The sequence below is a fragment of the Rhinolophus sinicus genome, linkage group LG01 (genome assembly GCF_036562045.2).
Source record: "Rhinolophus sinicus isolate RSC01 linkage group LG01, ASM3656204v1, whole genome shotgun sequence".
In the NCBI taxonomy this organism is placed as follows: Eukaryota; Metazoa; Chordata; class Mammalia; order Chiroptera; family Rhinolophidae; genus Rhinolophus; species Rhinolophus sinicus.
This window is the reverse complement of record NC_133751.1, coordinates 113,382,193-113,405,728: the sequence shown is the minus strand read 5'-3', so window position 1 is coordinate 113,405,728 and position 23,536 is coordinate 113,382,193. Positions and strand designations below refer to the sequence as shown.

Below are 23,536 nucleotides of genomic sequence, written 5' to 3'. Positions count from 1 at the left end.
GCAGACTTTTCTAAAGATTCTCAAAGGTCCACAAATCTCACACAAGGAGCAGCTGACCTCATGGTTCCCTGTGCCCTTTGCTAAGCAGCCCCAAGTACAGCATAATGTGACTGGTCTCTCCTTCCACTGTAAATACCATCAGGTGGGCTGAACCTTGGCATAAGCTTCAGCCAATGTTGGAAAATAGCCTCAACTAAGAGGCCCCAAGACTGACACTCGTGACAGCCAGCCTCGGTTCATAGCATAGCCTCCTTCAAACACCTGTAAGCTCTACACAAGTGGTAACCAACTGCAGATCTCTTTGTAACTCCCACTAGGTGGTCCCAAGTCAGGCATAAATGGCAGCTGAACTCGGTCTACAACAAAGCCTCTCCTAAGAGGCTCCAGAACCACCACACCTTGTGTCCAGCATCAGACCACCCCAGAGCACCACCCGATCAGCTCCACAAATGACACACTTGAAGGGCAGACTCAACTGGCACCAGAGCCCTGCTAAAGTGAACCCTGCTCCATGGTATCAGCCCCTGCATAATAGCTTATCATCTATAGTCATGGCCAACCCTCATAGTCAGTCAAACTGAGGGTCAATCCCAACCTCTGTTGTGCCAACAGCATTTAAGCATCAACTACAACAGAAGAGCACACACAACACACACAAGGGGCACCCTTGGAACACCAGGCTCAGGTGAACAAGAAGACTGCACCAGTGGGTCTCACTAGACACCTACCATATAAGGCCACTCTGCCAAGACAGGGAGACATAACCAATGTACCTGATACATAGAAACAAACACAGAGAACCAGCCGAAGTTAAGATACAAAGAAACATGTCTCAAATTAAAGAACAGAACAAAACTCCACTAAAAGAACTAAACAAAATGGAGATAATCTACCAGATTCAGAGTTCAAAACACTAGTGATAAGAATGCTCAGTGAACTTAGAGGAAGAATAGATGAGCTCAGTAAGAAACCATAAAACCATAAAAAAGAACAAGTCAGAAATAAAGAATACAATAACTGAAATGAATAATACATTAGAGGGAGTCAAAAACAGATTATATGAAGCAGAAGATTGAATCAGCAATCTGGAAGACAGTGTGGCAGAAAAGACCCAATTGGAACAGCAGAAAGAAAAATGAACCCATCAAGAAGGCAGGCAGCAAGCAGGTAAAAGCCGTGCTTGTTGCCTGCCATGACCACACTAAAATTACAACTAAATTATAGAACAATCAACCTGGAAAGCCATCTGAAGACTAGCTGAACAGAAGTCCTATAAATAAGGATATAAAGAAAAAGCCAGCCATCTTGAGACTGGTAGGAGGGACAGATCTGAAATGAGTTGGCCCCACACCCACATGTGGTGGTTGAGAATTGGGAAGGATACTTGGCGGCAGAGGTCCCCTGTGAAGAGTGATGGGTCTCAGCCCCTACCGGGCTCTGTAGCCCAAAGCACCAGTACCAAGAATAGGATCCCTGATAACATCTGACTGGGAAAATCAGTGGGGATTCCATCCATCTTAGTGAGACAGAAGTAAGCTGAAAACTCAGGTGTCTTTTTAAAGGCTCTGTGCACAGCCTCTCTCACTCCTAAGCACTCACCCTGGGCTCTAGCAGAGGAACTGCTGCCCAGGGGATTCTAGAGACACACACAGAGAGACTGAGTTATATGGGTCCAAGTCAAGGGCTGGAGGGAAAGCCAACATTGTCCCTGTATTAAGCACTCATCCTGTGTAGCCAACATGTGGATGACATTTTTTCTGTGTTGGATCCTCCTCCACCCAAGATCAATCTGATTGTTCATTAGCCTGGTTTACTCTGCTCACTCCACTCTAGTGACTCGCTGGCACTCCGCTCCACACAACTTGCACAACGCCATAGGCTATTTTACAGCTGGCAGGCAGCCAGTGTTGGCCCACACTTCAGTCATTCTTGGACAAATCTCAGGGGTCCATGGGCCCCAGGCAGGTAATAATTGACCTCTATGTACTCTAAGACATTTGAGGAGTAGACCCAGGCTCAAAACCAGGGTCAAATCTGAATCTGCATTAACCCATTGAACACCACTTGTCCCATGCTAGTGACTCCCTGAGACCTTGCCCCACCCAACTCATGCACCACTGGAAGCTGTTTTGGTGACCTGCAGGCAGTCAATATTGGCTCACACTGCAGTCTTTCTTGAACAACTTTGAGAGGTCCTCAGGATGTAGGCAGGCAGCGGCTGGCGTTAGTGTGCTCTAAGCCTTTTGCAGAGTAGCCCCAAGTTCAGAACTGGTGACAAATCTGAATCTGCATTAAACAGTTGTACACCATTAGCCCCAAGCTGATGACTCCGTGAGACGCAGCCCCACTGAACTCTCATACCACCAGAGGCTCTTTCAGCAGCTGAACCTTATGGAAAGCAGGCAGGTGGTGGCTGGATTTAGGGTGCCTTAGGCTATTTGCTGAGCTGCCCCAGGCTTGATATGGGTGACAGCTGGCCTTGGTTCCTAGCGTGGCCTCTAACATGCACCTCCAGCACAGGCAAAGACCAATTGCCGGTAGCTTTCTAGCTCCTATCAGATAGCCTGGACAACACACAGCAACTGACCTTGGCCTTCATGGGGCATCCTGAAAGATGCCCAGAAGCAAGCACACTCAGTGAGCAACTTCAAAGCATAGCACAACACCACACGATTAGCCCCATAGGCAGCACATCCAAAGAGTGGTCTCGGCAGGCACAAGAGCCTGCTCCATGGAATCAGTCCTCACAAACCAGCTTCTACACTATAGTGGTTTCAAATACTCACATCCAGTAAGTCTGAGGGTCAATCTCAACCATTGATGTGCCAATAGCAATTAAGACTCAACTACAACAGGAGAGCGCACAGACTACAAAAGGACATTCATTAAACATCTGGCTCAGCTGACCAGGAAGACTCTGGCACTGGGACACACAGGACACCCACTACATAAGGACATCCTGCCAAAACTGGGAGATGAATCAGATCTACCTAATACATAGAAACAAACACAGAGAGGTAGCTGAAATAAAGAAACAAAAAAGCATTTGCCAAACTAAAGAACAGAAGAAACCTCTAGAAAAAGAATTAAATGAAATAGAGGCAAGCAGTCTACCAGATACAGAGTTAAAAACAATGGCTATAAAGTTGCTTAAGAAACTAACTGAGGGGCAAATCTCAGTGTCTGGGTAAAATGGAAACAGATGGATAGTGCCCTCTCCCTTCTTCATCGTGGCCAGTGACCCTCACCCACATCAAATATCTTTCAGGTGATCTCTCTGGTCACCGCCTTGCCTACCTGACCCTCAGCCCCATATTCATCATTGTTGGTTTCATGACTCTCATATACAAGCAGGAACTGCACACGATCTCATTCCATGGGGGCCTGGCACCAAACAAGGGGGTCCACTAGCTGATCAGACATGTTATCCAGGAGCTGCAGCCCTATGGAGGCTCCCAAATGGCAGTAGGTACTAATGCAGAATGCCCTCCAGTCATTTCTGTTTTATGTAGTTTCTTCTCTTCTACTTCTTTCCTTTCTGGTATTTAAGAATACACCAAACAAACAATGTCAGCTTCCTGAATTTGCTGGGAGACACATGCTTTCCCTGGGTCTCCTCACCACAGCCTTTCTAGTCTCCTACAGCAGGGTCTACCTGCTGTACCACACCTGTAGCCAGGTGCTCTATGTGGGCATTGCTGGGAGCATCATGGTCATCACCTTTATCGCCTTTGCCCAGGGCGTCCTCACTCCTCTGTTCCCTTCCCCAGGATAGCAGCCTGGCTTATCTCTGAGTTCTTTCTAATCCAAGACATGAACCTCATTCCCAGTGTACTCTGATTTGAGTACATAATAACTCCGGCAGAAGTCAAGAGCAGACAACTCAAGCTGGGGATGAAACTGCAGTGACTAGTGCATGTGGTTAGGTCCAGCCTCCAGATCTGGCCTACACGATACCTTGCAGGATAAATGGAAAGACAGATAGACGGATGAAGCAGAGACTTCTACAGACCTATGTCACCAAGTGAAGCCTTTTAATTTTCCTTATTTTAATTTTAATAAACATGGTGGACCAAAGGGCCAAGCCAGCTCCTAAACCAGGATGCTGGACCGTGTGCTGCCATGGGGTCACGCAGTAAGAAACCCTCATTGTGCTACTTCCAGCTCTTGGTTGAATGGAAGGTGCTCTTGGTGTGGGTAGTGGGGTGTGGGGTAGAGGAGGGCTTGAACCTGTGGTCAAGGGGCCAGGAAATTCAGGTGGTGTGAAAAATACACACTATTTGTTTTTTTTGTTTTGTCAAAGGCAGATGGGATTATGGAAGAGCCTTCTCTGCAGTGGCTTCCCCAAACATAGAATAGCCCAGTTCAGCTTCCCAGGCCCTTTGCCCTGAGCCCAGTGAGAAAACTGCTTCTCCCTGTGTCTGAGAGTTTGCCTGGAGGCCCAGGAGAAGAGAAAACTCCCGAGCCCTTCCTGCCATCATTGCTATTCCAGAACCACATTCAGTGTTTTCTTGTTGGGGGTCCTGGGAGATAGCATGCATCTGGCAGCTGTTATCATTGTGTCTTACCCCATATCCACCCTACAGCACAAGGGCTTTCTCTGGTCCTCTGTCCCCAAGAAAATGGTCTCCTTCTGAAAAAAGAGGCCACACATGGGGATGCACAAAGACAAGCCATTCATACCTCTTTTTTGCCCTACCGTCTTCATAGGTATGAAGGTAGTCTTCATACCCACAGGAACAAAATGCAGAAGAACCAGAACGTGGGTGAGATGAGTAGAGCAATGGGTGTCTGATGTCCCCATCATTCTCTTCCCTCTGTGCACTGTTAACATTCCTTGCCCTCCCTGACACCCTCTGAGATGCTGGGAACCTGCTCAGGATCACCCTCAAGCCTGTATCTATGGTATGATTCACATATCCCCACTATGAAGCTCAGAGGATGATAGCCCCTCTTAAAGGGACTTGATCTCTAAGTCACTCTGAAATGAAGTTGTAGAGCAGATATGCTTTCAGTCTCTTGGAATTTCTAGAACTGTACCAGACTGCTTAGGACCTGTGTTTGAATCCTTCCCCCCCACACACACCCTTTTTCTTTGTGGAGGTTCTTAATTTGCTGCTCAAGCACAATATTTAGGTGCTTTCTTTTCTCATTTGTTAAAGACAGTGTCCAAAATCCATCCAGATGCCAGGAGCAGGGGCCTATTTCTGGGGAAAGTTAATCAATCCCCACATTTTCTTCCCCTTCCATTTTATTTTTTACTTTTTTGCCTGAGACAGCCAAGTGTGAGATGGTTTGATTTAAGAAAAAATGAAATTGTTTCCTGTTGTTTTAAAATAAAGTTTTGAACTCTGAAAAATTAAAAAACTTAGTGAGAACTTCAACAAAGATAAGTAAACATAAAAAAAAGACATAATAACCATATAAAAGAATGAGTCATAAATGAAGACTATAATATATGAAATGAGGAATACACAAAAAGGAATAAACAGCATATTAGGTAAAGCAGAGAATCAAATCAGTGATTTAGAAGACAAGGTAGCAGAAAACTCCAAATCAGAACAAGAAAAAGAAAAAATGAATAAAAAAACAATGAGGCTAGTTTAAGGGACCGCTGGGACAACACCAAGCATAACAACGTTAGAATCATAGAGGTACCAAAAAAGAAGAGAAAGAAGAAGTGATTGAGAAGCTATTTGAAGAAATAATGATTGAATATAGTCATAACCTAAAGAAGGAAATAGACATACAAAGCAAGGAAGCACAGAGAATCCTAAACAAAATGAAGTTAGAGACCCACAACAAGACACATCATAATTCAAATGACAAAGAGGGAATTTTAAAAGCAGTGAGAAAAAGGAAATTAGTTACCTATAAGGGAGCTCACATAAGATTATCAGCTAATTTCTCAACAGAGACTTTTCAGGCCAGAATGGTCTGGCACAAAATATTCAAAGTGATGAAAAGCAAGGACCTACACTCAAGACTACAGTAAGCCAGAAGGCTAGCATTTAAAATTTAAGGAGAAATGAGGAGTTTCTGTCTTGAGAAAAAGCTAAAGGAATTTATTACCACAAAACACGTATTACAAGAAATATCAAAGGGACTTCTTTAAGAAGAGGAAGGGGGCAAAGAACATAAATATAAATAATAAAATGGAAATAACTATGTACCTATCAACAATCCCTTTAAATGTAAACAGATTAAATATTCCAATCAAAACATAGCATAACTGAATGATAAGAAAACAAAACCCATACATATGCTGTCTACAAGAATGACACAGCATAAGAAAGTAAAGGTATGCAAAAAGATATTCTATGCAAATAGAAATGAAAACAAAATTTAAAAAACTCAGGTAGCGATATTTATATCAGACAAAATAGACTTTAAAACAAAGGTTATCATAAGAGACAAAGTAGACATTACTTAATGAGAAAGGGAGTAATCCAACAAAAAGACATAACCCTTCTAAACATTTATGCACCCAACATAGGAGCACCTACCCTGTTTCCCCGAAAATAAGACCTAGCCAGGCCATAGCTCTAATGCATCTTTTGGAGAAAAATTAATATAAGACATGGTATTATATATTATATTATATTATTATATTATATTATATTATATTATATTATATTATATTATATTATATATATTATTATATTATATTATGTTACATAAGACCCGATCTTATAGTAAAATAAGACCGGGTCCTATATTAATTTTTGCTCCAAAAGACGCATTAGAGGTGATGGTCTGGCTAGGTCTTATTTTTGTGGAAACACAGTAAGTATATAAAGCAAATATTGACTGACAAAAAGGGAAAGATTGACAGCAATACAATCATAGTAGGAGAACTTTAACATTGTGCTGATACCAATGGACAGATCTACCAGACCAAAAAAAGCAATAAGGAAACAGTGCCTTAAATGACACACTAGATCAGATGAATTTAATTGACATATTAAGAGTATTTCAAACCTAAACTGCAAAATGCACATTCTTTTCAAGTACACAAGTAATATTGTCGAAGATAGACCACACAGTAGGCTACAAAAAAGTCTCAATAAATTTAACAAGATTGAAATCATGCTAAACATCTTCTATGACCATAATGGTATGAAACTGGAAAGAAATTACAAGAAAAATACTGCAAACCACACAAACACATAAGAGCTAAGTAACATGCTATTCAGCAATGAATGGGTTAACAATGAGATCAAGGAAAGATTCAAAAGATACCTTGAGACAAAAGAAAATAAAAATACTATGACCCAAAATCTATAGGATACAGCAAAAGCAGTCCTAGGAGGGAAATTCATAGCAATACAGGACTGACTCAAGAAATAAGAAAAATCTGAAATAAACAATCTAAACCTTCACCTAAAGGAACTAGAAAAAGAACAGCAAACAAAGCCCAAAGTGAGTTGAAGGAAGGAAATAGTAAAGATCACAGAGGAATAAAAATAATAATAAAAATAAAAATAAAAAAATAGAGTCTAAATTAGAAAAAAAATGCAAAAGATCAATGAAACCAAGACATGTGTTTTTGAAAATATAAACAAAAATTGATAAACCTTCAGTCAAACTCATCAATTAAAAAAGAGAGAGGACCCAAATAAATAAAATCAGAAATGTAAGAGGAGATGTGACAACTGACATCAGAGAAATACAGAAGATTATGAGAAAATTACACAAACAATGATATGCCAAATAAGTAAACAATCTGGAAAAAATGTAAAAATTCCTAGAAACATACAATTTTCCAAGACTGAATCAAGAAGAATCAGAAAATCTGAAGCAACCAATTGCTACTAATGACATTGAATCAGTAATCAAAAAACTCTCAACAAACAGAAGTCCTGAACCACATGGTGAAATTTACCAAACATTCAAAGAAGAATTAATACCTATAGTTCTCAGGCCATGTCAAAAAATTCAAGAGGATGGTAGACTCTCAAGCTTATTTCACAAGGCCAACTTTGTGAAATAAGCTGATTCCAAGGCCTGATTCAAAAACCAGACAAAGATATTACACAAACAAAAATGATAGGCTTTTATCCCTGATAAACATAGATGCAAATATTCTCAACAAAATATTAGCAAACTGAATTCAGCAAACATTAAAAAGATCAGACACCATGATCTAGTGGGATTTATTCCTGGGGTAAAATGTTAGTTTAATGTTCACAAATCAATTAATATAACACCCCACAAAAACACAATGAAAGATAAAAATCATAAGATCATATTAATAGATGCAGAAAAGTCATTTGAAAAAATTCAGCCTTCATTTATGATAAAAATTATCAGCAATGAGGGAATAGGGGTAACATACTTCAACATAATAAGGTCCATACATGACAAACCAATAGTTAACAGCATATGTAACGGTGAAAAGCTAAATGTGTTTTCCTTAAGATCAGGAAAAAGACAAGGATGTCCACTTTCACCATGTTTATTCAACGTAGTATTGGGAGTCCTATCCACAGCAATCAGACAAAAAAGATAAACAAATGAAAGGCATCCAAATTGGAAGGGAAGACATAAAACTGCCATTATTTGCAGATGTCATGATACTAAATACAGAGAACCATAAAGATTGCACCAAAAAAAACTATAAGAACTGATAAATGAATTCAATAAAGTATCAGAATAAAAATTAATATTCAGAAATCAGTTGCATTTCTATACACCAAGACTGTATAATCAGAACGAAATTAAGAAAACAATCCCATTTACAATTGCATTTAAAAAAATACCTAGGAATATTTTTAACCCAGGAGATAAAAGACCTGTACTCAGAAAACTATAAGACATTGAAGCAAGAAATTGAAGAAGATACAAATAAATGGAAGCATATACTATGTTCATGGATAGCAAGAATTAACATCATTAAAATATTGATACTATCCAAGGAATCTATAGATTCGATGCAATTCCTAAAAAAATACCTATGGGATTTTTCACAGAACTAGGACATATATTCCTAAAATTTGTATGGGACAAAAAAACACCCCAATAGCCACAGAAATCCTGAGAGAGAAGGACACATTTGGAGGAATCACAATACCTGACATCGGAACAGAATAGAGAGCCCAGAAATCAACTGACATCTATATGATCAAATACTCTATGACAAAAGTGGCAAAAATAAACAATGGGGTAAAGACAGTCTATTCAATTCATGGCGTTTAGAAAACTGGACAGATACATGCAAAAACACAAAACTGGACCACTTTCTTATGCCATATATGAGAATAAACTCAAAATATATTAAAGACTTAAATGTGAGACCTGAAACCATAAAACTCCTAGAAGAAAAATAGGCAGTAAACTATCAGACATTGTTCATGGTAATATTTTTTCTGATATGTTACCTCAGTAAAGGGAGACTAAATGAAAAATAAACAAGTAGGACTACATAAAACTAAAAACATTTTGCACAGCAAAGGAAAACTTCAACAAAATGGAAAGATGAAGCAAAGGACCAAATCAGCAATTTGGAAGAGAAGGTAGCAGAAAACACCTAATCAAAACAGCAAAAAGAAAAAGGAAGAAAAAAAATGAGGATAGTTTGAGCAGCCTGTGGGACAACAAGAAGGGTAACAACATTCACATCATAAGGGTACCAGAAGAAGAGAGAGAGCAATAAATTGAAAACCTATTTGAAGAAATAATGACAGAAAACTTCCCTAACCTGGTAAAGGACGTAGACAATCAAGCACAGGAAGTGCAGAGATTCCTAAGCAAGATGAATCCAAACAGACCCACACCAAGACACACCATAGTTAAAATGACAATGCACCAAGAGAAAGACTACTAGTTATTTTCAAGGGAGTTCCCATACAGAAACTTTTCAGGCCAGAAGGGACTGGCAGAAAATATTCAAAGTGATGAAAAGCAAGGACCTACAACCAAGATTACTCTACATAGCCAAGCTACCATTTAGAATTGAAGGACAGATAAAGAGTTACCCAGACAAGAAAAAGCTAAAGGAGTTTATCACCACCAAACCACTATTACATGAAATGATAAAAGGACTTATTTAAGAAGAAGGGGAAATAAAGATAAAAATATGAATACTAAAATGGCAATTACTGCATATCTATCAAGAATTACTTTAATTGTAAATGGATTAAATGTTCAGATCAAAAGATAGGATGGTGAATAGATAAGAAAACAAGATCCTTACCTATGCTGCCTATAAGAGACTCACTCAGATTGAAAGATACACACAGACTGAAAGCGAAGGGATGGAAAAAGATATATGAAAACGGAAACAAAACAAAAAACAGCTGGTGTAGCAATATTTATACCAGACAAAATAGACTTTAAATCATAGTCTATAACCAGAGACAAAGAAAGACCCAGCAATCCCACATCTGGGTATTTATCTGAAGAACCCAAAAATGTTACTTCGAGGGGACATGTGCATCCATATGTTCATTGCAGCAGTATTTATTATAGCCAAGATATGAAGGCATTAGTGGATGAATAGATAAAGAGTAGGTGGTATGTGAAGTCAGACAATTAAGTTCGCGAAGTCATCCTAGTGAAACTGCTACATACCTCGTTGCTGAATGTCACTATGGTCACCTTCAACGTACTCCCCTTGGGAAGCTATGCACGGATGCCAGCACCTAGTCCACCCTTCAAAGCAATTTTGGAACTCTTTTTCTGGAATGGCCATAAGACCTGTCTGTCATCATATTATCCTTGATGTCCTGAATGTTATCAAAATGGCTTCCTTTCAATATTTCCTTTAGCTTCAGGTAAAGAAAGAAGTCACTAGGGGCCAGATCAGATGAGTAGGGAGGGTGTTCCAATGCAGTTATTTGTTTACTCACTAAAAACTCCCTCACAAAAAGTGTTGTGTGAGCTAGTGCATTGTCGTGATGCAAGAACCATGAATTGTTGGTGAAAAGTTCACGTCATTTTCATATAACTTTTTCATGAAGCCTTTTCAGCACTTCCAAATACTAAACTTGGTTAACTCTTTGTTCAGTTGGTACAAATTCATTATGAATAATCCCTCTGAGATCAAAAAAAGGTTAGCAACATCGTTTCAACTCTTGATTTGGACATGGAGAATTGGCTGACTTCCATTGTACACTTTAACACTTTGTTTCAGGGTCGTACTGGTACACCCATGTTTCATCACCAATGATAACACAGCCAAAAACATCGTCTTGCCTCTCCAAAAGGTCTTGGCAAACTTAGACTCTCCTTCGCTTTTGTTCATCGGTAAGCTCCTTCAGGACCATTTTTGCGCACGCCATTCTCATGCCAAGATTTTCAGTTCAGATTTTCCTGTTTCTATATCGATGTTTACTTGGTCTGCTGTGCTTCTCACAGTTGGCCAATGATTTTGACACACAATTCGACAAAATTTTGCAAAGTTTTCACCAGTTCTGCTTGTTACTGGCTGCTTTGAATTATTTTCATCAGTGACACATTCTCTCCCCTCAAAAAACATTTAATCCATTTGTACACTGCTATTTTCTTGATGGCATTATTCCCATAAACTTGGACTAACGTGTCCCTGATTTCACTTCCACACTTGGCAAGTTTAACAAGAAATTTAATGTTTGCTCATTGCTCTAATTTAAGATCATTCTCAAGATGGCACACAAAAACACCAACAACAATAATGAACGCCCCTCAGCAAAACACCGCCACATGTGAACATGAACACAGCTGTGAGACACTGATATACCAAGGTTATGAAACCTTGTGGAGTTGTTTCTACAGTGCTGCCAGTGTAAGAGCACGTTGGCAAGTTTGTGAACTTAATAGTCAGACCTATACCTAGATATGATGAATTCACTTATATACACATACTTGTGCAGATATGTATATATTATATACCTAAAATATTATGTAACATAATATCATATATTATGTTATGTACTTAATATCTTTATATAAACATGTTCACACACACACACACACACACACACACACACTCACACCACCTATTCATATATACCCTAATATTGATAAGGGATCAATTTTAAACAAACTGCTATACCTGTGACTATTCACTTTAAAAAGTAAGAGTTATAGGCTTTTAAACAATGGAAAAAATACTCAGATCACAGTTAGAATGTAAGTGACCTATTTTCTTCAAAGACAAACATATAAAACTCTACACAACAGAGAGAAGAAAGCATTTTTAGTTAATTTTAAGTACAAACTGTATATATATTTATAAGATTATAAGATAATTACAATTCCAGTCTTGTCTCTTTCTGCACAGTTAAAATAAATAATGAGTGAAAAGATGGCTAGTGCAGTAGTAAAAGTGTTAATGAAGATTCTAGGTGACTAAATTTGGGGGAGCTTCAAAAAATGAGAATATGGTACAGTTAATATTTCAATAATATTTTAAAGACATTACCAGCTCAATGCCAATTATGTGTGATATGAAGCAACAACAAAATTCATGTGTAATATAGAACTAGGTATGGAAGAAATAGATCCCTGATCAAAAGATTTATTTATAATGTGGTGAAAACCATTGGGGTGATGATTGTACTCTCAATAAGATATGTGAATATGTATGTACACACATCTACAGATGAGCATAAACATACACATATATGCTGTGTGCAAAGGGATATGTGTGTGTCAATACAGATGATATTTTAACTGTATTGCCAGTCAATGCACAGAAGAATCTTCCCTAACTCTTATGGGTTTATTCATGATCATTTGTCTGATATAAAGCAACATTTATTTAGCCTAATCTGATTTAAATCTTTATCCAAACTAATAACTGTATTTTAAATAATCCCTTTAGGTAATGTCTTTTTGTAGATAATGTGTTCCCCTGAAAATAAGACCTAGCCAGACAATCAGCTCTAATGAGATTTTGGAGCAAAAATTAATATAAGACCCAGTATTATATTATATATTATATTATATTATATTATATTATATTATATTATATTATATTATATTATATTATATTATATTATATTATATTATATTATATTATAGACCGGGTCTTATATTATAGTAAAATAAGACTGGGTCTTATATTAATTTTTGCTCCAAAAGATGCATTAGAGCTGATTGTCTGGCTAGGTCTTGTTTTCCGGGATACGCAGTACTTGTTCAGTCTCATAAATTCTACCTCTTCTCTGCTTGTACCCAATATGGCATCTGACTGTTTGGAGGAGAGAAGGCTCTTGTGACTTTGTGGGGTGGAGTAACAGAGTCCTTCATTCTTTCCGTGTCTTTGGCTTCCTTGCTAGTTCAGGTGGAGATGGGACATACCTGACATTTTTTTGGTTATGGGGGGCATGGTCTCATTATTTGACATGCTGACATCTGCTACTGAAATTCTACTTAAAACATTTATAACCCTTTTTGTTTTGGTTTAGCCATGATAGAGGACAGTTGCCTCTATCTGCAGAAATACTCCCAACCTCTTATTCTATATTGGCTTTTTGATGCTCTGTCTATGTCCCTAGGTTTGCTTGGCCCAGATGGTTGGCTCCTCCTGGATTCCTGGATGCCATCACCTCAAAGTATACTGTCCAGGTGGACCAATGGAATTTATTCCTGTAGAGACAGGGAATAGATTGCTCATAGATGAGTTGTAATTGTAGCATTCTTCTTGTTGCCAACACTAAAATTAGTGGAAATAATATTTAAAGTGCAAACCAAAACTGGGCATATCAATTATCTAAGAGTAAAATATTGTAAAAGAGAATTATCATTTTTCAATCTTACATTTTTGTTCTCTTTCCCTCCAGGTACACATACTCACTCTGAGCTAACAAGCATTTTTTTCCCTATTATATATGCCTTTTCAATAGTTTGCACTGTAGGAATATGATATAATTGAAAGACCACTAAACTTGACTTTACACTTATCATTTATATAACCTTGGGCAACTAATTTAGCCTTGGTTAATTGGCCTCAGTCTGTTAATTTGTAAAATGAGTAAAAATTCTGCTTTATAACATGGTTATGAGCATCAAATGCACAAAAACTTGGCACATAATAAATAGTCAATACATTTATTTCATTTTCTTATTTACTAAGACCTTATAAATATATACTTTGCTATATGCCTTATAGATAACATTTTAAATAAAATTAAACATTAAAATTGGAAGAAAAATCAGACCATTTTTATATATCAACAATTTAATATGTTTCCACACTTTGTCCATATTTCTAGAAATGCAATCAGAGAACAGATATTTGTATTTTCCATTTAATATTAAATAATTATTGTAACATTGTTGTTTAATTATTATATCAACTAAATAGCTTCAGATATTGAAGGATTATTATTAATATTTCCCTTGATATTGAACTTTCAGATTATTTCTACATTTTGTCATACCAAATTATTTTTGTAATGGTCAAAAAAATCTGTTTTGAATCTGTAACACACAGACACACACACACACACACACACTAAAAGCTTTTCTCCCCTGAGTAACTACAGTACATGTTGCACTCTCCACTGAGACATTTATGGAATAGGGCTGTCTCTGCACAGGAACCTATCTGTCTTTGAGATTTTTAGCATCTACATATATGCCATCTAAAGCCCTTGGTTGCTTCGTATTTCCCAATGCTTATTTGTACTGCTAACAATACAATCTGCAACAACAACAGCAAGAGCTAATTCCAAACTTTACCACTGCCTAAAAGTTAGCCAATCATTGGGCTTTCTTTAGCCTTAATAGGGGGAGGAAATGAATAATGGTTCTACACTGAACTGTAGTCCTTAAGTTCTACAGAGCAGTAAACATGAACTATAGAAACTGATTAAGTGTCAAATGGAGACAAAGAGTTTATGACACCTCACTAGCTAAGCACCAGCTTGCCATACCCTCCCTGCTGCAAACACTGTGGGGTTCAGCTGCAAGGCCTCAGACATCTGTGCATGAGTGAGAATAGACTGGGGATATGCAAAGGGCCAACCAGGCAGCTGGGCCTTGCCTGTAGCTAACGTATTTTGCATTCGTGGTTAAGCAAGGGTCCTTTGGTTAAGGATAATTCATTTCCTTCTAAGTATCCAGAATGGGGTGGTTGCATGTGATTTTAGGCAAGAACACAACGAGGACAATTATTTCATTTGGCCCAGAACAGAGTAGATATAATTGCTTATAAGGCAGGTGAAAATAAGTAGAGGAAGCCATTTTTGAACAGAGACCATCTATAACCTTGAGGAAGATCCAAGAACATCTCATGTGCACAGCATTTTACTTAAAATTGCTTAAAAAGCAACTGAAAAATTTTCCAATAGTAATTTCCATTAGCAACAGGAAATAATCTTTATAAGAAAAAGTATCTGAGCTTTATTTTTTTTTAATTAAAGTTTATTGGGGTGACAATTGTTAGTAAAGTTACATAGGTTTCAGATGTACAATGAGGGTAAAAGGGATCAAACATATGGTGATGGAAGGAGAACTGACTTTGTGTGGTGAACACACAATGTGATATATAGATAATGTATTACAGAATTGTGCGCTTTTTTGTTTTATGATTTTTATTTTTCAGTTACTTGTAAACTTTTTAAGCCAAACATTGTGTCATCCCACCCAGCAGACTATGCCCTTTAATTTTTGGAGTTAAATGTAATTTGGAAATCATTTGTTTACAGCACCAATCCATGTTTACATCTCAGACATTTGAGGTCCCGAAAGTTAAGTGAATGGTTAGGTCAATTAAATAGACTTGAGCTGAAAATTAAAGTACCTTGAGGCTTAGTCATGTACATGTTCTATTAAGAAAAGTTTTACAAAATCTAACTCAATAGATGGCCTACTTGGGAAGATTTTTCTATGTCATTTTTCACAATGTCTTCAGTCTTTTATTGGCTGAATTTCCACTTCTTACCCTGCTGCGGTGTGTGTGTGATTCCCCTTCATCATAGTGCCATCTGCACATAGAACCAGGCTGGGGTTCAAAGCTACAGCAGAATACAGAAGCAAGGAAAGGCACTGCATCCGGGCTTTCCCTCTCATTCTCTAGTCCATGGCCTCAACTATTTTGATCTTTGATTTTTTTCCTTTTGGTGGTCTGTTTTCCTCAGCTGAAATTGAATGCCACAAGAACAGAAATCCCCATCCCCCTCATTTCTGGCAGGATCCTCAACCCATAGAGAACATAGAATATGCTCAGTAAATATCTGTTTCACAAATGAGATAATAAACTTATGGAAACTGCTGAACCTCTCTGGTCATTAATTCTCATTTGCAAAATGAGGAATTTGTGTCAAGAAGGGCCTGAGATTACGTGACAGCTGTAAAGTCCCACTCCAGTGCCTAGCACATGATGGGTGCTGAACAAATCTTTTGTTGCTAGAGGGTGGTGGCAGTGGTGGTGATGACTGTACATATGGGAGGCGGGAGAGAGACATCTGAAATCATGGCCTGGAGGCTACAGGGTAGTTTAACTAAAATCACAAATGAGAATTGAAACTGAAATATGAAACCGATAACAAAGTTAATGGGCAAGTGGGGAGAAGGGGAGAACTAGAACTGAATGCTAGCAAGAGCACATTGGGAGGGTAGATAGAGGATTCTGAGGGTGAGACTTTTTTTGCAAAAAGTCTTGTCATGAGCCTGACTGAGCAAGAGAGGGCACATTGAAAGTAGCCAGAGGACAATGACAATGAGTATGGAATGGGCTCAAACTTTAATCCAGTGACAGTCATTATATTGGGAGGTGACATGCTCTTCAAAAATGCCATTCCTGAGTGATCATAACAAGACTGATGCTTTGTAAAATTGTCTTAAAAACCAACTAACTACCACACTTATAACTTGGCAGAGCGTCCAAGCCCAAAAATGGAATAAGTGCTTTCTCCATAAAAATCATGTATCAATTGTTTAGAACATTTTGGTTTTTCTCCTGTCTTCCACTGCCACAGTCATGTGAGTACAGCTGTAGTTTTGGACTCACATAGTCTGGGCTCCAATTCTGGCTCCATTATCTATTTGCTGTGCAACCCACAGCAGATTAGCTATCCTCGCTAACCCTCCATTTCTCTATTTATAATTGAAGCTAATAATGGTGCACTGAGTTGTGAACATTAAAGAGAAAATGCTTGTAAAGCCCTTGTCCAGTGTCTTTTACACAGAAAGGTCTAAGTTAATATTAGATTTTCATCCTAATAAAATTGCCATCGTTACTCCCACACTAAACACCTGACTCCTAGTTAATCACATTTAACTAATTGCTAATGCTATTTATTCATGCTTTATTTCATTTTTGGCCTTTGACAGACTTTATCCCCCATATGTTTATGTAACTAGTTTTTCATTCCTTCAAAATAATTCCAACAGGTAGTGGAGGAAGATTCAGGGAGGAATCAACTATAGATGTAAAAAAGTGGCCATAAATGGGAGATCATTGTACCTGGAAAGCAGATATTTGGGTTTATTATATTAATCTCTCTACTTTTTAAACACATATGAAATTTCTCATAATATAAACTAAAAAGAATACCTTTTTCACTGGTGGCTTGGGTGAACAAAACTTGGCCATTTGCTACGTAAAGAAGAGAGTCTGGTCAAGGGCTGTCTCTGACTCATTGTGACCTGAGATTTTAGTGTTGTAATTAACTAGAATAATAATATTCCAACAATTTAATTGATGAATCAGCAATGGGCCTCTGGCATTTGCCCTTTGTAACACACCCCTTTTTAGCCACTGATTTTGTTGTAGGGGGTCTTTCAATTCATTTAAAAAGGACTGCCCTTTGCGTTGGCTTCCCACCTGACCGAGATACTTTTATAAGATGGTCTCTAGTACTTCAGACAACAACTTCTGTCCCCAGAACACCACAGCGCACATTCCTTTTCCTTGACTTACTATGTGAGCCCAAGCATGTGACATTTTTCAGAGTCTTACTTGACTACTATATATTTTGTCATTATCCTTTAGTTCTTATTTGTATGAACTTTCCTCAAGGTATTGAAAATAATAATAAGAAAGAATATGAGGTCCAGAATTAATTTGCATTAATTCATTCAATAACAACAACAACAACAAGAACAACTGAAATTCTACTATGTGCCGGTCACTGTTCTAGAAACTTAGAATACATGTGGGTGTGTGTGTGTGGGGGAAATAGGATCTTTACCCTCACTGGACTTTTAATTTATTGGGAAGAGACGTAAGGTAAACATAATCAGTCAGCATAGTATATAGTGTTTTTGAAAATATTTAGAGTTATGAAATTGTAAAGCAAAGTAAAAGGAACTGGACAAGCTGCAGTACTAAATCTGCATTAATGAATCTGGTGGTCAGGGAAAACTCAATGTGAAAGCCTTATTTGTACAAAGACTTTAAGGAGGTGAGAGTGAGCTATGCAGCCATTAGATAGAAAAATGATCCAGGCAGAAGAAACAGCTAATACAAGGGTCGTCGTGTGGATGGGTGGATGTGGTTGTTTGAATGGTGAGGAGGCCCAGGTGGCTATAGCACACTGAGTAAGGGGGAGTGAGATAGGAGAGGAAGTCAGGCCAGTGAGCAGGTGACAGGGAGCATTAAAAAGACGGGTTTTTCCTGCATGAAAACTCCATGGAACGCCAATTCTGGCTCCATTATCTATTTGGACCATTGTGGGACCATGGTGGGTTTGGAGCACAGAAATGGAATGGCTTGATTAGATCTTATTATTTTTGTTTAATTTTATTATATTTTTAATTTTTTCCAGTTTTATTGAGATATAATTAACATAATATTGTATAAGTTTTAGGTATACAATATATGGATTAATACACTTACATAGTGTAAAATAATTACACTGAAGTATTAGCTAACACCTCCATTACACCAAGTAATTATTTCTTTCTGTGGTAGGATTTAAGATCTGATCTCTTAGAAACAGTCAAGTGTACAGTCCAGTATTGTTTAGCTATAATCACCAGTTTGTACATTAGATCCCAGAACTTATTTATCTTATACCTGGGAGTTAGTATCTTTGACCAATATCTCCTCATTTCCCAGACTCCCAGCCCCTAGTAACTACGACTCTACTCTGTTTTTATGAATTTATTATTTTAGATTCCAAATATAAATTAACATTATACAGTCTTGATCTTTCTCTGTCTGAATTATTTCACTGAATGCAATGCCTTCAAATTACATCCATACTGTTGTAAATGACAGAATTTTTTCTGATGGCTAAATAATATAATAAAACATGTATATATGTACACACTCGTTTTTCTCCATATCCTCACCAACACTCACCTCTTCTCCTTTTGATGAGAGCCATCGCTCACTGTAGTTTTGATTTGCGTTTTCCTAATGATTAGCCATCTTCAGCACTTTTTCATGTACATGTTGGCCATTTGTATGCTTTCTTTGGGAAGAAAAAAATGTCTATTCAGTTTCTATGCCCATTGTAACAATCAGATTGCTTTGTTGCTATTGAGTTGTATGAGGGTTTTTTAAAATATTTTTTTTGGATATTAACCCTGTATCAGATATATGATTTGCAAATATTTTCTCCCAATCCATAGATTGCCTTTTCATTTTGTTAATCATGTCTTTTGTTGTTCAGAAAACTTTTAGTTTCATGTATTCCCACTTACATATTTTTGCTTTTGTTGTCATATCCAGAATACCTTGACCAATGTTAAAGAAGATTTCCTTGAATTTTCTTCTAGGAAATTTACAGTTTCAGAGCTTACATTTAAGTCTTTAATCCATTTTGAGTTCATATTTGTGAGTCGTGTAAGATAGAGGGATAATTTAATTATTCTGCGTGTATTTATCCAGTCTTCCCAACACATTTATTGAAGAGACTATCCTTTACCCATTGGTATTCTTGAATACTTTCTCATATCTTAGTTTTCTATATATGCATGGATTTATTTTGGGAATTTTGATACTGTTCTATCCACCTATGTGTCTACTTTTATGCTAGTACCATAATATCTTGATTACTATAGATTTGTAATAGCTTAAAGTCAGGAAGTGTGGTGCCTCCAACTTTGTTCCTCTTTCTCAGAATTGTTTTGGATATTCAAAGACTTTTATGGTTCTATAAAAGTTTTAGGATTGTTTTTTTATTTTTATAAAAAAAAAAAAAAATGCCAGCAGGGTTTTGATAGAGATTTCATTGAATCTATAGATATTTTTGGTTAAGTGGATTTTTTAACAATATTAATTCTCCTGATCCATGAGTGCAGGGTATATTTCCATTTGTTTGTGTCTTCTTCAATTTCTTTCAACAAGGTCTTATAGTTTTTAGGGTATGAACAATGTATGTCCTTGGTTAAATTTATTTTTTTTAGGAATGTTATTGTTTTTGATGCTATAGTGAATGAAGTTGTTTTCTTAATTTATTTTTCATGTGTTTCATTGCTAGTGTATAGAAATGCTACTGATTTCTGTATGTTTATTTTTTATCTTGTACTTTTACTGTTTTTTTTTATTAGTTCTAACAGTTTTCTTCCAGTCTTCAAGATTTTCTATATAAAAATGGTATCCTCTGCAAAGACAATTTTATTTCTTCCTTTCCAGTTAAATGTTTTTTATTTCTTTTTCTTGTCTAATTGCTCTGTCTAGAACTTCTACTACGATGTTGAAGAGGAGTGGTGAGAGTGGGCACACTTGTCTTGTTCCTGATCTTTGAGGAAAGGTTTCAATCTTTCATCATTGAGTATGATCTTAGCTATGGGCTTGTCATGTATTTTTTTTTTTTTTTATGTTGAAGTATGTATGTTTCATCTATACCAATTTGTTGAGATTTTTGTCATGAAAGGATGTTTCATATTGTCAAATGTTTTTTCTGCATCTATTGAAATTATATAATTTTTATCATTTATTTTGGTAAGGTAGTGTATCATATTTATTTATTTGTGTATGTTGAACCGTCCTTGCATCTCATGAATAAATTCCATTGATAGTGGTGTATGTCCTTTTAATGCATTCTGGAATTTGGTTTGTTACTATTTTGTTGAGAATTTTTGCATATATGTACATCAGATAAATTGGTCTGTGGTATTCTTTACTTGCAGTGTCGTTTTCTTGTTTCGATATCAGGGTAACACGTCTTGTAAAATTAGTTTGGGAGACTTATCTCCTCTTCAACTTTTTAGAAGATTTTGAGAGAGATTGGTATTAATTCTTCTTTAAGAATCCACCAGTGTAACAATCTGGTCCTGGGTTTCTATTTATTGGGCGGTTTTTGATTACTAATTCAATACTCTTAACTCTTATGGTGATTTGTATTTCTGTGGTACCATTTTCAATTTCTCCTCTTTTATTCATGGTTCTGTTTACCTTCCGTCTTTTGTTTTAGTCTAGTTAAAAGTTTGTCATTTTTTTCATCTTTCAAAAAATGCAGCTTTTAGGTTATTTAATAATTTCTATTGCTTTTCTCATCTCTATTTTATTTATTTCTGTCCTGATTCTTGTTTTTTTTCCTTATTTCCGCTAACTTTGGGCCTAGTTTGTTTTTGTTTTTGTTTTCTTTTTCTAGTAAATTGGAATGTAAAATTAGGTTGTTTATTTAAAATGTTTCTTTTTCTTACTGTCAGTGTTTATTACAATGAACTATACTTTTAGAACTACCTTTGCACCTTATGCTATAGGTTTTGCTATATTGTGTTTCCATTTTTTTGAAGATATTTTCAAAATATCCCTTTTAATTTCTTCTTTGACCAATCTGTTGTTTAGTGGTATCTTGTTAACATATTTATGAAGTTTCCAGTTTTTCTTCTGTTATTGATTCCAGTTTCATATCATTGTCATCATAAAAGATATTTGGTATGATTCCAGTCTTCTTAAATTTGCCAAGACTTGTGTTGTGACCTATGATAGGCTCTATCATGGAGAATGGTTTGTGATCACTTGAGAGTAATGTGTATTCTCATGCTGTTGGAAGGAATATTCTACACATGTCTTTATATCCATTTAGTCTAAAGCATGGATCAGTTTAATGATTCTTGGTTGATTTCTGTATGGATACTCTATCCATTGTTGAAAGTGGGGTGTTGAACTCCCTTGCTATTATTGTATTGTAGTCCATTTCTCGGGTGTTGAACTCACTTGCTATTATTGTATTGTAGTCCATTTCTCCCTCCAGATGTGTTGGTAGTTGCACAATATATTCAGGTGCTCCAATGTTGACTGCATATATATTTACAATTGTTTTATCTTTTTGAATTGACCACTTTATATTTATTTAATGATCTTTGTCTCTAATTACTGTTTTTGACTTAAAATATATTTTGTCTGGTTTAACTATAGCTATTCGTATTCTCTTTTCGTTTCGACTAGCATTTAATATCTTGTTCTATCCCTTCACTTTGAGCTTATGTGTCCTTAAAGCTGAAGTTAGTCTCTTGGAGTGAATGTAGAGAAGGGTCTTACATTTTTTTCTCCATTCAACCACTCTATGCATTTTGATTGGAGAAATCAATGCATTTATATTTAGAGTAATTATTGACAGGTAAGGACTTACTAATGTCCTCTTATTAACTAATTTCTAGCTTTTTGTATTTCCCTTGCTCCTGTCTTTCTCTCTTGTTGTCTTCATTTGTGATTTGATGCTTCATTGTATTTATATGCTTTGATTTTCTTCTTTTTCTTCTCTGTAAATCATCAGTAAGTTTTTACTTTGTGCTTATAATGAGGCTTACACAAAACTCATTATAGATATAACAGTCTATTTCACACTGATAACATTTTAACATTTTGTGATTCAAAAATCACAAAACTTGACCCTTTTACTTCCTTTTATGTTTTTGATGTCACAATTTACATATTTTTACATTTTGCATGATTGAAAGATTATAGCTATGTTTTTATACTTTTGTCCTTTAACATTTATAGCAGTGTTAAGCAGTTAACACACTGCCATACTATAGTATTAACATACTCTGAATCTGCTACTACTTATTCTTCCCAGTGTGTTACATATTTTAATGATTCCATGTTTTGTGTTACTAATTAGTGTCCATTTATTTTAGCTCGAAGGACTCCTTTTGGCATTTCTTGTAAGGCAGATCTAGTGTTAATTAATTTCCTCCTCCTTTGTTTATTAGGGAAATTCTTCATCTCGCCTTCATTTCTAGACAACATTGCTGGGTAAAGCATTTTTGGTTTGTAATTTCTTTCTTTTAGTCCTTTGAATATATCATCCTTCTTTCTTCTGGCTTGCAGGTCTCTGCTGAGAAATCTGCTTACATGGGTTCTCTGTATAAGATTTTTTTTTTCTGTTGTTGCTCTTAACATTTTCTCTGTAATTTCGATTTTAAACAGTTTTATTATAATATATCTTTGAGAAGATTGCTGTGGATTGGAATTTTTGTGTGACCTGTTAGCTTCATGGATGAAGAAGACTATATCTTTCCTAAGGTTTGGGAAGTTCTCAGCCATTATTAGTTTAAATGTGTTTTCTACTTCTTTCTCCCTCTATTATCTTTCTGGGACTCCAATGATTAATACATTGCTTCTCTTAATTGTGTCTCCTAAATCACTCAGATTTCTACATCCTAGCTTATTTTCACTTCTTTGAAAAAAAAACAAAAAACTTCT

General features: G+C 36.6%; 1 pseudogene; it reads left to right on the top strand.

Annotated features, from left to right (window-relative positions):
* The first annotated feature begins 3,192 nt into the window (after positions 1–3,192).
* LOC109436219 (dolichyldiphosphatase 1) lies at positions 3,193–3,909 on the top strand (annotated as a pseudogene).
* Positions 3,910–23,536: the final 19,627 nt, after the last annotated feature.